Here is a 13286-nt window from a genome sequence, read left to right on the forward strand (position 1 = left end):
ACTGCTCAAAGAAATCAGAGGACACAAACAAATGGGAAACATTTCATGCTCATGGATAGAAAGAATCAATAGCATTAAAATGGCCATACTGCCCAAAGAAACTTATAGATTCAGTGATATTCCCACTAAATTGCCACTGACATTCTTCACAGAATTAGAAAACACTATTTTAAAATTCATATGGAATCAAAAAAGAGCCCAAATAGCCAAGTCAATCCTAAGCAAGAAGAACAAAGCTGGGGGCATCATGCTACCTGACTTCAAACTATATTATAAGACTATAGTATAGTTAGTACCCAAAACAATATGGTACTGGTACAAGAACAGACACATAAACCAATGGAAAAGAAAAAAGAAATCAGAAATGAGACTACGCACACCTACAAACATCTGATCTTCTGCAAACCTGACAAAAACAAGCAATGGGGAAAGGACTCCCTATTTAATAAATGGTGCTGGGAGAACTGGCTAGCCATATGCAAAAAATTGGAATTGAACTTCTTCCTTACACCATATACAAAAATTAATTCAAGATAGATTGAGGACTTAAATATAAAACTCAAAACTATAAAAACCCTAGAAGAGGCTGGGCGCAGTGGCTCACACCTGTAATCCCAACACTTTGGGAGGCCGAGGCAGGCAGATCCCATAAGGTTAGGAGTTTGAGACCAGCCTGACCAACATAGAGAAACCCCATCTCTACTTAAAATACAAAATTAGTCAGGTGTGGTAGTGCATGCCTGTAATTCCAGCTACTTGGGAGTCTAAGGCAGGAGAATCACTTGAACCCAAGAGGCAGAGGTTGCGGTCAGCTGAGGTCACACCATTGCACTCCAGGCTGGGCAACAAGAACAAAACTCCATCTCACAAAAGAAATTAAAAAAATTTTAAAAAAAAAAAAAAAAAACACTAAAAAGCGAATAAAGAACATGAAAAAACACATTTCAAAAGAAGACGTACATGCAGCCAACAATCTTATGAAAAAAGCTCAGTGACACTGATCATTAGAGAAATGCAAATCAAAACCACAATGAGATACCATCTCATGCCAGTCAGACTGGCTATTATGAAAAAGTCAAAAAGTAAGAGATGCTGGTGAGTTTGTGGAGAAAAAGGAATGCATAAACACTGTTGGTTCAAGTGTAAATTAGTTCAACCATTGTCAAAGACAGTGTGGCAATTCCTCAAGACCTAAAGATAGAAATATAATGACTCAGCAGTCCCATCACTGCACATATACCCAAAGGAATATAAATCATTCTAAGGACATATGCACATGTATGTTCACTGCAGCACTATTCACAATAGCAAAGAGTTGGAATCAACCTTGCCCATAATGTGATACATATATAAATAAAGAAATGTGATACATATATGCCGTGAAATACTATGCAGCCATTAAAAAGAATGAGACTAGGTCCTTTGCAGGGCCATAGATGGAGCTGGAGGCCATTATCTTTAGCAAACTAATACAGGAACAGAAAACCAAATACCACATGTTCTTACTTATAAGTGAGAGCTAAATGATAAGAACACATGGGCACATAGAAGGGAACAACATACACTGCAGTCTATTGGAGGGTGGAGTATGGGAGAAGAGAGAGGATCAGAAAAAATAACTAATGTGTACTAGGTTTACTACCTGGGTGATGAAATAATCAGTACAACAAATCTTCATAATGCAAGTTTACCTATATAATAAACCTTCACATGTAACCCTGAACTTAAAAGTTAAAGAAAAAGAAGAAATAGAAAAAAAGCAATATGTGAGTGGATAAACAAATTGAAATCTGTCTATATAGTAGAATAACACTCGGCAATAACAAGGAATGAACAACCAATACATGAAATAACATGGACGAATCTCAAAAATGTGGTTAGTACAAGAAGCTAAACACAAAAGACTGCATTGTATATAATTTCATTTAGAAAAGATGAAATTAATCTATACAGACAGAAAGAAGAGTAGTGGTTGTTGAGGGTTTAGGTTGCGCCATTGACTTCAAAGTGGCACAAGGAAATTTTGGGAACTGTTGAAAATATTCTATGTCTTAATTGTGCTAGTGGTTACATGAGTATGTAATTTCTTCAATAGTCTTAGAAATGTAATTTTAAATGGATGCATTTTATTCAAATTAAATATCACTAAAGATGTAAAAGTCTATACGTGTGTGTGTGTGTGTGTGTGTGTGTGTGTTTTTCTAAATTCAAATCACACCACCTTAACACTTATTCTGGCTCCTCATGTTTTCTGCCCGATACAGACAAAAGTCATTGCTATTTAAAAATAGCAACTGGCCATTTTCGCCCTGTGGTCTCTCAGACACACCAAGTTGACTTTGTGCACCCTCTTTCTGCTGAGCCTCCTTTCCCACTTTCAACTCAGTCATCATAAGCCTACCATTAACAGGGAATACTGATGAAGTGGAAAGGGGCAGGATATATGGGTCTTATGCAGCTCTAGATTTAAGACTGATACTGGGGATAGGAGTGGGGTTCTCTGTACTGGTGACAAAGTTCATTTTAAAGTGTCTTGATTTTTTTTTTCCTTTGCTCCACATGAGAATTGATGTACCAGTTTGCAATATATGTAAACTGTCTCATGTAGATTGGTTGAAGAGGAAAGACTGGATTGCAAGGGCCATCCAATTTAGTTCATATTTATTGTAGTCTTGCCTTCTCATTTGCATCCCATCCAAGTTATGTTACTCTTTGCCCCTTGCTTCTCACTGTGTTTTGACTCAATAAACCATGTAGTTTGGGGTCTTAATTTGATCAATGAGACCTTGGATCCTGACTTCTGAAACAGTAGCGTACTTAGAAGCTATCACAGAAACATGGTGATTTCTCATCTTGACAAGACTCCAACCTAATTATATTGTAAAATCCAAAGATGTACAATGGAATCAACCTTAAGAACTGGAATTTTAAGACATTAGAACAAAAACAAAGACATATAACAATGAAATAATGAGAAAACCCCTAGGTAAAAGTATGCAAACAATGAGAAACGGTGAAATTAAAAGAAAATAATTTCACATAACAATAGAAAAATACAGTTCATTGTGACATCAATATGTGTCTGGTGTCGATGAGACAAGGTTCCTAATCATGGTGGTAACCAGTGATGGTTATAGTGCCAAATATTAACAATACGTTCATATTTTAAGTGGTATAATCCATTCATACTTTTGTCAGTGAACTCTTAGCATAATTGTGAAAAACGCTTGGCACAGGCACATTGATACATAAGTAGTAATCCTCTTTCCTTCAATTATAAAAACTTGGCAGTTTTAATGCATGCAAAGATTAATATCACTCAGATAATTTAGCTGTAAGTTTGGATCTGAATCACCAAGAAAATCATACAAGTATTCAGAAGAACAGCTTAAATAATTATAGCAAATTCAAAATATTACCAAAATCATTGGTCTGAAATAAGTTATAGGTCCATTTCTTCTCAATGAGATAATGAACAGAAAACAAAAATATCAATCAGGTATCAAATAAGAGCTAGATCACTACTGTGGGCTCAGTAATCCAAGCACTGCACATCATGCAAAAACACCTTGAACATGAAAACTGCCTGCTCGTAGGCTCTTGCAATCCAGCCTTTCCTCTTCAACCAATCTACATGAGACAATTTACATATATTGCAAACTGGTACTTCAATTCTCATGTGGAGCAAAGGGAAAAAAAATCAAGACACATTAAAACGAACTTTGTCACCATTACAGAGAACCCCACTCCTATCCTCAGTATCGGTCTACTTCCTGGGATCCCCAAGGTAATGTAGTTATGTTAGACACGAATCTGCCTTTCTGAATCTTCAGAGCTGTATCAGCCTTTTGATGATCATCAAATTAAGGCCTTCATTACACTTGGGGAAAAAAAGATGTAGAAATGTATAGATCAAGCTTCTCTCTGCCCATTTCATATTATTTGCCTCCATGTGGACCCTTCCCATCACTAAAGCAGTGTAAAAATTAGTAGCCCACATCAATATCAAGAGGGTAATGAGAATGAACTTTGATACTTGTACTGGGAATCTAAACCACCAGAGATCTTGTGGGCTCTTGATAAGCCAGGTTATGTATACACAGGCTGATATTCGACCAATGGATACCAGTACAGCCATCCCAGTTATTAATATGTGAAAGTACTTCCATCATGAGTTGATAAATAGGGACTGCAGCAGTTGTTTCCGTCAAATTCTCCCTTCACCCATTTGGAGCACCCTTATTTTTCCCCTGGAAGCCTGAGCCATCACTAGATTTAATTCACCGGAAACCATGCCGCATCAGTTGTTAAATATTCTGAATCAATTCCAATAGTGTGTGCCAATTCACACACATAAAAAGATATATTTAATATAACATCCCTTGAGAGGATGGACTTTTTAGTTTACCCAGTTGTCTAGCAATAAATAGAAACCTTAGTTGGGTCCCTTGCCCTCCAACTGCTTGTAGATATTTTGCTTAAGTAAAAAAATGTGAATGTACCCGATAACTCTATTCCTAACAACAAATACTAGATCCTGGGGTTCTTCACATCTTTAAGCAAAGAAACTTTGGAAACACCTGATAAAGTATATAATTGAAGAATATTTGAAAGACAGGTGAAGCTTTAAGCATTAAGCTCATTAGAAGAATTAAACTTCATGATCTGGTCCAGTAAAATTCTCATTTATAACCTGGTAGGAATATTCTGCACTGAAAATCCTTGGGGGCCTCTGTCAGTTCTATTATCTCTTAGGAAAAGAAATACCAAAATGTGCAAAATGGTGAGGAGTTGTTCCTAGTCAATGTCTTAGGAAAATGAATGCAGTTGCAATACATTTTTTAAAATTTCCCCATGGCAAGTTGTATATGCTAATCATGTCACAAGTTCTTATCCAGGTACTTTGCGCTACAATTTAAACACGTCTCTTTCCTCCACCATGCTCAAGTTTCACTTCACTGCTCAGGTGCCTGCTCCGCTTTCCTTTGATTGCAGTGACATCTAATGTCAGATTCAGAGAGTAGCTCAGCTCAGCTCCTGTCGAGCTTCCAAACTGACGCTTCAGCTTATAAACCCACCTCCTTAGTGGACAGACAGTTCACTAGGATAATTTGTGGGGCCAAGAAAAACATGAACAAAACTGAATTAAACTTGTTTAAAATTGTAATGGAATTAGTACCTGAACCATGAATGTTCAAAACTGGCTCCTTCTCATCTTGAGAGAAGTTTACCCTCTAAAAACTCATGTTTTGGGAAAATACCTAATACATCAGTCCATCTTATTGTTAAAAGAGTTTTCTCATTAGTTCCTGGGCTTAGCGGGCTCACTTGAATAATAGTTATATAATATATAAGAGAAGCTAATATTTATCAGAAATTCATCAGCTATCATTTTTTAAATACTCCTTTATTTTTTCTTCCAAGAGAGCAACTTGACCTTTGTATTTGTTGTCTTATCGCCAGTAACTACCAAAGAACATGCTCCAGGGAAGGCCCGCTTGTCTGGGAAGGTACTGCCTCCTTTCTGTCGCTTTTCTTGTTCTCTCACATTTCATCATTACAACACCTCTGTAAGAGAAGCATTTTCATCAAGTCTATTGACATCAGTAATTTGTCTGTGGTCATGGTGGCTACTGAGCAGGACTGGAACCCAGACATCCTAGCCCCAGAATAGAAGGACCACTGGAGTCTGGATGCTCAGGGCAAATGGCCCCATGATCACTTCTCACATGACTAACAAGTCATGACAATTGTTAGGCAATGATGACAACGTTAGAGCAAACATCACAAAAGGTGGGCTTGAAATCAGTGGTCACACTGTAAGTTAAAGCATCGAAAGAAAATTTACTCTTCAAACCCATTCTCTCTTTCCAATCAGCACTGGAGAATCAGTTCCCTGGCATGGTCCCCTATAGGCCCACTTCTCCAGATGTTAGAACCCATCTCCTCTCCCTTTCTAGGACCCCTACTCTTAACTACTATGCATACTGCCTTCCATAGTGGAAAGAACACAAACTATGGGTTCAAACGATCTAAAGTATAAGACCAGGCTCTGCCACTTACTGCGAGTTTGAACAAGTCACTCAACCTATGTTAGGTTCAATTTAAAGTGGAGTAAAATATACAAGATGCTAAACTGAGCCCACATTTTTCTATTTTGAATATAGTAAGGAAACAATTATACCCTCTTGGAAATGACAGAAGGATGTACTTAGTCAAACTAAAAATTCAAGAAATCTCTCAAGACAGCACAGACAAGACCAGAGTGCTAGGACTGACATGCCAATAATCTAATATATATAAGACAGCCTGCAGGGTGTATGTGAAGGAACACCACCCACCTCCAACAGGTTTGCAGCAGAGCCTGAAAATAAAGGTAAGTCATGTGATGATATGTGGGAGAAATTTTTCATTCTGCTGGCATTTCCAGGAAGTGCAATAAAACCTGGAGTCTTCATGCAGTGGGGAGCTACAAATGTACCCAGAGTGTAAACCTGGCAAAGATGCTGGCTTAGGGAATGAGGTCACTGTGGAGGTTTAATAGCTGGTTGCACCCCTTACAGAAGCATCTTACCATACATATATAAGAACAAGATCTGTGGTCATAAACAAAACAGACTGAAGCTAGAAAAGAGGTTTCAAACTGAAAAGTGTCATTGCTAACTTTTTTACTGTAATGAGAACAATAAAGAATAAACTGACTACTACAAGGATCAAATCAGTTAAAAAACCAATGAGAAACTCAGGGTCTGTGGAGGCAGGCTAAAGAGATGCAAATTATAAAGGACACATAGATAATGATATCAGATTTTCAATACAGATGGTCTCTGATTTACTATGATTTGACTTACAATTTTTCTGCATTATAATGGTGCAAAAGCAGTATGCGTTTAGTAGAAATATTGAATTTTGATCTTTTTCCAGGTTAGTGATATGTAGTAGCAGGCTGCCTTGTGGTGCTGGGCAGAGGCAGTGAGCCCCAGCCTCCCAGTCAGCCATGCGCTCTGGAGAGTAAACCAATACTCCACAGTGCAGTGTGTTGCCAGATGATTTTGCTCAGCTGAAGGCTAATGTAAGTGTTCTGAGCACACGTAACGTAGGCTAGGCTAAGCTACAGTGTTCAGTAGTTTAGGTATATTAAATGCATTTTCAATTTGCAATATTTTCAACTTATAATGGGCTTATCAGGATGTAACTCCACCATTAGTCAAGGAACATCTCAAATCTGGAAAACAAGTTTTCCAGAAATAAAGAGTTGATCATAATGAAAAATCAATTACCAGCTAGATGATAAGGAAAAACACTTCCAGAAACTGAACACAGACTTCGGTGTTTATAATCAAACACTATATAATCAATTTACTGAGTCTTAGGCAAAATTAAGAAGTAGCAATTTATATTTTACAATATCTTGATGAAATCTTTTAACCAAAATCACTTCTACTTTAGTCTTCAAAGGAACTCTTTTCTTCTGTTTCCAAGATAATCGTGATTAACTTACAAAAATGGGTATACATCTCCAAAACATTTCCCTTAATAGGAAACTTAGCTTTATAGGATCAAAACATTAAAAGGCAAAAATATATATTTTCACTACAAGACAAAACAGACTCCAGCGTAAATCAAGGAAATGCATTCATACCTCAGGTCCCTCTCCTCCATGAACCAACATTATTATATTATTTGCATTTAGTGAAATCTGGTCTAATTTAGTATTCTTTCTTCTGGTAGGATTTCAAACTCAGTGATATCCTCCAGTACCATATTGACAGTTATCAAATCCTAGAAGAGTATCAATAATTTCTTTATCACTCTTCATCACAATGAGAATTTTTATTCTTAACATTTTTCTATAAGCTCCAGTGACAGCCGGTGCAAGGAGCTGGTACTTGTGTTAGCTGCCATGCCTGTGATGGAAATGGCCTTGATTAACATTTTTTTTATTTGAGACAGAGTCTCGCTCTATCACCCAGACTGGAGTGCAGTAGTATGATCTCAGCTCACTGCAACCTCCACCTCCCAGGTTCTAGTGATCCTCCTGCCGAGCCTCCCGAGTAGCTAGGATTACAGGAGCATGCCACCGCACCCAGCTAATTTGTATTTTTAGTAGAGACAGGGTTTCACCATGGTGGCCAGGCTGGTCTTGAACCTGTTCACCTCAGGTGATCTGCCCGTCTTGGCCTCCCAAAGTTCTGGGATTACAGGTGTGAGCCACCATGCCTGACCTTGATTAACATTTTGAAGAATAAGCAAATAATTCTACAAGCTTCTGGATAGGAAAAAAATAGGTCACACCATAAAGACAGATGGTCCTCAAACCATTCTTCTATACAAGTAGAAGATGGTATACACTAAATAGGCAGAAACCTAAATAGCTATATCTAAAATGTACTGAACTATGCATAATCCAAAATCCAAGCAAGCTCTCATTCCCATGAGATGAACAAAAAGGCATTTTAGACTTACAAAGATTAATATCACCAATGTGCCCTCCTTCTAAAATTATACACACAAAAAAATGTTAGCCAGCCTATTAGTTAAGCAAAATAAATACCGAAAAAGAAATGACATAAAAGAAATGTCAATCAGAAATGAAGCTGAAACTAAATGTCGAAAAGGTTAAATATTTAATTATGAAATAAGCAAATGCTAAATAATGTTATCAGTTAGGATGCTGCCTGATGGCTAAAAGTAACAAAAACTCAGCTGGCTGAAACAATAGGAAGAAAAATTTTTTCTTAGAAAAAGCCCTCAGATATGACAGTTTCAGGCTGGAGGCTGGTTAAAATGGTAATTCTGATATTTAAATACACGCATGTGTGAGTGTGCGTGCGCACGCGCACGCACGCGCGCACACACACACACACACACACACACACACACACAGATAGAGTCTCTCCATCTTTCTCTCAGGCTCTTTAAGGCACATCAACATTGCTCTTCCTAATCATCTTCATGAAACCAAGGTGGCTGTCAGAATTCCATACATTGCAACCAGATATGACTATATCCAATGGAAAAGAGAGCCATTTTCTTTATGTTTATTGATTTTTATTAATGAGAAGAAACTTTCCTTACATTTTCCCTATTTCATCAGCAAGAATTATATCACATATTTATGTGTAAACCAGTAGTGATTTAGGAAGGAGACCACCATGATTGGGTAAAAATAGACCAGGGGCTCAGCCTCATCATTAATGACATTTTGGGATGCATAATTCTTTGTTGGAGGGAGCAGTTCTATACATTGTGTAAAATCTTCCTTGCTCTCTACCCAGTAGATTCCTACAGCACCCTCCCTGATTGTAACAGTAAAAAATGTCTCCAGATATTGCCAAATGTCCCCTGGTTAAGAGCCACTGGAACACACTAATCAATCCAGCCCCTGAGGCTGGCTATGGGGTCCACCTTAAATATAGAGTAGCACAGTAGAAAGGAAAAAGTTGAACCAAATCAGTATGTTTCAGAAAAGAGAGCTATATGAAAGAAAAATAGTCTTAAGTAAACAACTGGCCATATTTGTATGGTAATTCTTTAAAAACAGTATATAGCAATGGTAAAAATATGAACTTAAAATTCTGTACCGATTGATTAAGAGGGGCCTAGTGCAGTGCTCACAGCTGTCCTCTCAGTACTTTGGCAGGCTGAGGCAGGTGGACTGCTCGGGCCAAAGAGTTCAAGACCAGCCTGGGCAACTTAGTGAGACTCTGCCTCTACAAAAAACACAAAAATTAGCTGGGTATGAGTGGCATTTGCTTGTAGTCCCAGCTATTCTGGAGGCTGTGGGGGGAGGATCACTTGAGCCCAGAAGGTAGAAGCTCCAGTGAACTGTGATCATGCCATTGCTCTCCAAGGTGGGAAACAGAGTGAGACCCTGTCTCAAAAAAAAAAAAATCAATCAACACAGAAATGAATGAAAAGTTTTAGCCTGACTGAGGACTCTTAGTATATAGTTTAATCATCAAGCACAGAAAATGTCAATTTGTACTTATAAAAATATACAATTTAGTTGACTTTTAGAAATATGTTTTTGAAAACTAATTTTCATTATGGATTTGTACATATAATATTTAGCCCTTAAGAATAAGATCAACTGGAGAAGCTATATCCTCTTTCAGGGAACACTCTTCTAACAATTTTTGAAGCTATCAAAATACCATGATTCCCTGGGGAAAGATTTATAGTTTTCCTAGAAACATACTTTATTCTATTGCTTTGTGCTTTTACATCTGCAGGTTATGAATATATTTTTTCACATTAAAGCATAACTATTAAAACTCTGATCATATTATAACACCTTAATTTCATCTTAAAAAAAGAATCTTTATCCTCTAATCTCATGGTAAGACCATACCCATTTTCTCCAGCCCATTGAATGCAGCCAAATGTCCCACACATCACTCAAGAGCCCTACCACACTTTTCTCCCAATACGTACTCCCTTATTTTCTTGGATCTGTTACTCTCTGTCTCTGCTTTCTTCTTCCCATTATCTGTAGCTATTCTTGATCTATTTGAGAACTATTTGGGGATCTCATTTCACACTTGATATGGCTGCCTCCCAGCTCTGCACACTCCATTTTAACTTTATCCGTGTCTTCTAAAACAGCCCCTCTCTGAACTGGGCTGAGGAAACTGACCAGTTTAGGTTCCTTATCTCCACTGTGGGATAAAAAATGATATGCCTGTTTAATCGCATTTTTATGGGGAAAAGTACAAAGCTTACCACCGCAAGCTACAGGTAAGAGCCTGATTGAAGGACTTGAATCTCTAATCCAAAAGCTACATGCACAATTCTACTTAATCTTAGTTAGCTCACAGGGTAAATACCAAGGCATAAATCTCATTTATATCTATATTGTAAAATACCATAAGTTTATCAAGTATTTAGATATACTACCCTGAAAGTTCAGAGACTTTATACTTAATGGAAATAAAGTATTATTGTTTTGCAATGGGAAGTACAACTATTTTTGACAGAGCAAGAACTTGTAGGTAACAGACATTGATTATTATAGGCTTCTAAAAAACAACATGCATTTAAATGTTTGGTATAAAATTACACTGCTCAATAACAGATTTAAGAGTCCAAAGAGTCACTTTTTTCCAAACACAACGTTTTTAAAAATAACTATTTGCCTCTACAGGATTTAGAAAATAGTGATACATAAATGCTCTCTGCAAGATATTCTTCTCTTTCATTTAGTGAATAGTTTCACAAATACCTGTCCTAATATGGTACAATCTTCAATATTATTATGTAAAAAATTGTTTCAGAAGTATTGATAGAATGGCACCATTTGTGTTAATATACAAATATAAATAGGTAGATATAGAGAGAGATAAACAGATGATTGATAGATGATAAATGGATAGAGACAAGACATGCTTTAACAGGAAGTATTTCTAAAAAAAGCCTCAGAACGTAATGATTATTGACTTAAGAAGACCCATAGACTGGGAAAGAGAAATACCTACTTTCCACTGTCAGTCTTTTGAAATATATATATATTTTCTTAGTAAGAGACTGATAAACTGAAATACAAACAGATGGACACACACACACACACACACACACACACACACACACACAAAGTGAATAGATAATCCCTACCCTAAATTTAACTTATAACTTATGTGACCAATTAAATTTGTAAAAATATAGGACAATGCTCTCAAAAGAATCAACCCCAAGAGCAAAATAGCTTGATTTATTATTAAAAGAGTAGAATTAGACACACTTATATTCTGTTACTGAATAGAATGAAATAGAGAGGACCTACAATTTTGTAGCTTGGAAATTTAATGAAATATTTAAATTAATTATAAGAAGGGGTGACTTATTTTACTTGTTTCATCTTGTAAAATTTTCTGTTGAAGAAGGTACTCTAAGCAGAGGCTAAAAGACAATATTTGAGATAATATTTTGACAAGATTAAAATTAGAATTAAAACTGTCCTCTAGTGAACTGAACTTTCTCAAATTACCAGGTAACCCATCAGCTATGAAAAGAGTATTTTCTTAATTAAAAATAGGATGTAATATGATCTACAGGAAGAATCAATTGAAGCTGTTGACAATTGCAAATCTATTAACCATAAGGATGACTTTTAAGATTACTGCAGGCAATTTTATAAAAAAATAAATATAAGGTCATATTGAAAACGAATGAAGACGGTTAATGCCAGAACAATACCAGCCACCTGGTATCAGACAGGTACGGTTAAAAAAATGATTAACATAAAGATATACAAAGGATAATTTATATAATTTTGCCACCGTGTACATTAATATATTTTAAATAATTTTACTTCTAAGAATAATCTTTCACAGAACCATTTGTGATCTATTATACAGTAAAACCAATTTTGGGTGACAAATACATATTTCAAAATAGTATTTTAAGATAATATAATTCCAATGACTTTATTACCTCCTTTTACTTTCGAAATTGTCCTGGGTCAGAGGACATATTACATTATCACCCTAGTGGGAGAGATCCAAAGACACTGATCAGCTCAGACATTACAGGATCTAGTTTCACTTCCCCACAGGTTCTTGACTTCCTCTTTCTCACTCTTATCTTATAATTTATGTAAATGAATACTATGTGAGAAGCTTAACAGAGATGCAGAATATTTTGAGATTTTTCCATAACCACTCTCAGTCAACAAGAAGTTGAAAGCTTTCCCAGCCTTTTTGCTAACAGGAAAGTTTAAGGATCACTGCCCAGCTATTTCTTTGCTTTGCAAAGGCTGGTTGGATTTAAAATTAAAATTGTAAGTCAAGTTTCCTAACCTTCAGAAAGAAGGATTCCGCTTGAAGAGCATGTTCCAGGGAAGGTTCCCTTTGAGACTCCTATGTAAGGAAGAAAGCACAGCTAGACAAGTACACAAATCAGCAGTACAGTGAAAGAATATACAACCTAGCTACTTGAGGTTTCTTTCAGGACCATGTAAAGTTTAATTAGGAAAACAGTAAAATTTTCTGTATCAAATGAAAAAATCCATATACCCATCTTTACAGAACAAAATCCAACATTCCTGCTTTTAAGAGACTTAGCTTAAGAATAATGGCGGCCAGGTGCCATCACTCACACCTGTAATCCCAGCACTTTGGGAGCGCGAGGCGGGTGGATCATCTGAGGTCAGGAGCTCAAGACCAACCTGGCCAAAACAGTGAAACCCGATCTCGACTAAAAACACAAAAAAATTAGCTGGGCGTGGTTGGCACGTGCCTGTAATCACAGCTACTCGGGAGGCTGAGGCAGAAGAATTGCTTAAACCG

The 13286-nt window shown here is 36.8% G+C and overlaps 1 pseudogene; it reads right to left on the reverse strand.

Moving 5' to 3' along the window:
* Positions 1–3692: 3692 nt before the first annotated feature.
* On the reverse strand, positions 3693–7991 carry LOC116557556 (annotated as a pseudogene).
* Positions 7992–13286: the final 5295 nt, after the last annotated feature.

This window comes from Sapajus apella, unplaced genomic scaffold (assembly GCF_009761245.1).
Source record: "Sapajus apella isolate SASKATOON/1434 unplaced genomic scaffold, GSC_monkey_1.0 scaffold19, whole genome shotgun sequence".
In the NCBI taxonomy this organism is placed as follows: domain Eukaryota; kingdom Metazoa; phylum Chordata; class Mammalia; order Primates; family Cebidae; genus Sapajus; species Sapajus apella.